General features: G+C 39.9%; 1 long non-coding RNA gene across 1 annotated transcript; it reads right to left on the bottom strand.

The window, feature by feature from the left end:
• Nucleotides 1–1,373: 1,373 nt before the first annotated feature.
• Nucleotides 1,374–1,909, bottom strand: LOC121632574. Its single transcript, XR_006008923.1, has 2 exons — nt 1,880–1,909; nt 1,374–1,760 (listed from the first exon to the last, which is right to left on the bottom strand). It is a non-coding gene; the product is annotated as an uncharacterized LOC121632574 (long non-coding RNA).
• Nucleotides 1,910–3,998: the final 2,089 nt, after the last annotated feature.

Genomic DNA, 3,998 nt, shown 5'->3' with positions numbered 1-3,998 from the left:
AGAGTGAAGGGCCCCAAGCCCTCAAAGGGCAGCCATTAAAAAAGCAAGAGACATCTGCAAAATGGGAGCATTTTCACATGACCCATCCATTCATTGTCTTGCCGTTTACCAGAGTCAGGTCCCAGACTTCCCTTCTCCTTGGCCACTTCTTCCGGTTCCTCCAAGGTGTTCCAAGGCCAGCTGGGAAATGTAGTCCCTCCAGCAAGTCCTTGGTCTTCCCTGGGCTCTCCTTGACATGATGTCTCCGACAAATAAATAAATGTTCTACATATAAAACTTTACATCTTCATTGATATACTTGATTTATATAATATGACTGGTTTTTTGTACCAGGATTGATATATTGATCCTTTATTGAAATACCATTTAAAGATCCATTTAATCTGACCTTACAATAGTTAATGTGAGAATTCTAATATAACACTTACGTTATTATGTTTATAGATCCACTTTGAATAATGAAACTTTTGTTGAAACAATTGGCCAAAAAGTACATGGTGTCATGGCCTTGGGCTGAGGTTGTTTTTTTCCCAGCTGCCTCTGAAGGCATCTTTCCTCAAGCACTGATTCCTAATACTCTGTATGTGCTTTGCTATTTAAGCAGCGGTCTTATCACTTCTCACTGCCAGATCGTCAGAGTTATCTCCTGTGCCAATCTAGCCCTCCTCAATCTGCTTTTTGACCTTTGTGTGTGGCCTGCTTCTCCCTTCCAGGATTTTTATTACCAGCATTCCCTAGCCTGGAAATCTCTGCTTCCTTCTTCTTGTGGTTTTCGTGGTGTTTTGGCTCCTTATTAGCAGAGGTGGGTAGAGTAGCCAAACATTTTACTCAAGTAAGAGTACAGTTACTTCAAAATATTTTTACTCAAGTAAAAGTAAAAAGTAGACCTAAAAAAATTACTCAAGTAAGAGTAAAAAATTACTTATTGAAAAAACTACTCAAGTACTGAGTAACTGTTTAAATGTAAAATCGGATTTATTTCTTTGTATTTATAAAATCAGACAATAAAATAAATAAAATGTGCAAATTCTTGTATTTTCAAAAATAAACTAAACAATCAGTAAAAAACAAAATAAATGACATCTTTATAAATAACTTGTACAAGCCTTCAAACAAAAGCTTTTTAACAGCAACAAAAAACATACAACATATTGTATGTACTGTATGTGAGAACCCTGCAAACTATTCCAAGTCACAAAACAAACTTCTGATTAACTTTTGCCCTCCAAATGGCTCAGCATGCTTGGCAACCAGAAAATAACATTAAAACAACACTGTTATGGCAAATGTCTGATATGAAGAAGAGGACATGACAGAAGACACTGTGTGTTTGCTAGGAGGAGTGTTTTTGTTGTACATGCCACTTTTGAGTCTGTGCATGTGTGGTGCTTGTTCTGTCCCTTAGAATCACTCAGTGAACTGACGGTTAAGCTTCAACAGTAGCTGGCTCTCAAGATTCTTGCTGTGAAGCTGTGATCGTTTAGCAGTAAACATAAGTCCTGCATGACTGAAAAGTCTCTCGCAGGCTGCAGATGCAGGAAGACCAGTGTTGAGTTTCAGTGAGAGCTTCTTGATGTGAGGAAAGGTGTGCAGTAGATCCATACCTTCAGAGGATGGACATGAAAGGTACCTCTCCAGCTCTCCTGCTTGTGGTTTTCCTGATTTCATGGATGCAAAGAAGTCATCTTCATCAGAGGGACTGCTGTTTGTGCTGCCATCATCGGAGTCTGTGTCTAGGTGATTTCTAATGAAGTCAAGTCCTGCGGAAATTGTTTAAAATAAATAGGTCAGCATACAATTCTTAACCATGGACTTCAAAAGCTGACAAGTCAGAGTTTACAAGCTCAAATTTAAATTAACAAAAAATATAGATAGATACCAGCTTTTAAGATGCACTCCTTTGTTGTCCACAATGTTCGAAATCTTAAGAGTATAAGAGGTAAGAGTATTGCTGCTGGAATCAGCTCAGGGTCCTCCATGGCGCCTCCAAAACGTTTCTGAATCCCATTGAGCAGGGCATCTACTAGAGATCTTCAGACTTTGCAGGATAACTCCAGCCTTATTAGCTTCTCCTGCAACTGGTAAAGTGTTGGCAGCAAAAATCCCATGTGCACAGACGTTTCCCCTTGAAGGATGTTGAGGGCCATGGCAACAGGTTTCAGGACAGCAGTGTACTCAGCCAAAAATCCAAATTCAGCAGGATTAAACCTAAAAGAAAAAACCCACACAGATCAGAAATTAAATTAGTTTAGTGGTTTTCAAACTGTTCACACAGAGGACCACCTCAGAAATAGTTTGCTCTCCACAAACTAGTTTATTGAATGCAAAACTAAATCTAGAATAAACCAGTACTAAACCAGAATTAAACTAAAACTAAACTCAGACTAAACCAGTTTAAATGAATTAACAGTGGAATTAACCATGGGTTGTATGCATAATTGTGTTTAAAACATGTCATAAGTCAACTTACATCTTTATCTTCAGTGCTGTGCAGACATTCCGAATTGCTGTCTCTCCTTGCTCTTTCTGAATGCTTACAACTCTCTCCACAGCCAGGAACAGGGAGCTCCAACGTGTTTGAGTTGGTTGGAGGAACTGCAGCTTACATTCACGTTCCACTATTTCAAAGGCCATGGTTGACCTACTGGTTTTGTTCCATAGAGCAGAACACTTTGCAAAAGCAGATCGAGACAGCCTTTTGTATGTGTCATTGGTCGCTGCCGTGGCGGCAGCGTCTACTGTAGACATCAGGTTTAGGAGATGGCAGGCACACTTTTGGTGCCTCGGAAGTTGGTATTCAAGGCCTGTATTATCATTCAACACAGCAGAGACATCCTGGATCTCCACCTCCGACTCACACTCATCCTCTGATGCCTCATCATTGGTGATGTCCATCTCCTCCTCTTCATTGGTGACTTCTTCATCTTCGCCATATATTCGAAAAGCTTTCAGAAAGTTGGAACCACTGTCAGTGGTTGTCCTTGTCACCTTATCTCTTATTTGATATTCAGAATGTATCTCTTCTAACGCTGCTGCAAGCACATCAAAGGTGTGTGAGCCTTTAAGAGGCCTACAAGCCAGTGCAGCAGAGTGCCTTTCTAAGGTGCTGTCATGAATCCAGTGGCAGGTCACTCCTAAGTAGCTGCGCTGTCGGGCTGACCAGCAGTCTGTGGTTGTTGCAACATAGTTAACAGTACTGAGCGTTTTTATAATAGTGTTCTTCATTGTTTTGGCAGCTTCCTGTATTTTTTAGCACAATGTTTTTCTTGTCATTACTGTATGCTTAGGCAGTATTGTTCCCATCATAGTCTTAAACGATGGTGTCTCCACCACAGAAAAAGGTAAGTTGGCCTCACAGACAAATCTGATTACAAGATGATCAAATGTTGCCTTGGATACTAGTTGTGGGCTTGAGAAGGGAGAGCTTTGCACTTTTTGCAGGTGGTTCACTTGTAGTGAAGGACCTTTGTTTTCTGTGGGACTCAATTAGGTCTGTGTATTTCTTCATGCTGTTGGTGTGAACCCTCTGTTGACAGAAAAATATAAATGAGGCTTCAAAGTATAACATATTAAGTCATAAAGTTTTATATATGGGAAGAGTGGTAAATAGTGTGTTGTAGTTGCACTTTAGTTGTGTGATTTATGTACTGGTGCTGAATTTACGCCTCTGGAAAAAGGTTTAACTTACAATATTTCTTGTGCATGAATAGTATACAATGAGAACAATAACACTTTTAAAACATTAGTGATGGGTGCCTTTTTTATTATTGTTAATGTGGTTATTAGATGTACTAACCTTAAAGGTCCCATATTATACACTTTATTCCCAATCTGAGACCATTCATTAATATCTAAATGAAATATTTCCGCCATGGTATGGACAAATCGACCCTCAGTTTGAGTGCAGCGGCTTCTCTTCACCTCCCTCTTTTTAGCAGCTTCAGAAATGTGCCGTTTATGGTGGGCGGAACCCTGGTGGAGCAGCTCAGCTGTTGGCT

The sequence above is a fragment of the Melanotaenia boesemani genome, chromosome 21, assembly GCF_017639745.1.
Source record: "Melanotaenia boesemani isolate fMelBoe1 chromosome 21, fMelBoe1.pri, whole genome shotgun sequence".
Taxonomy (NCBI): domain Eukaryota; kingdom Metazoa; phylum Chordata; class Actinopteri; order Atheriniformes; family Melanotaeniidae; genus Melanotaenia; species Melanotaenia boesemani.
This window is presented reverse-complemented; position numbering and strand designations above follow the sequence as displayed.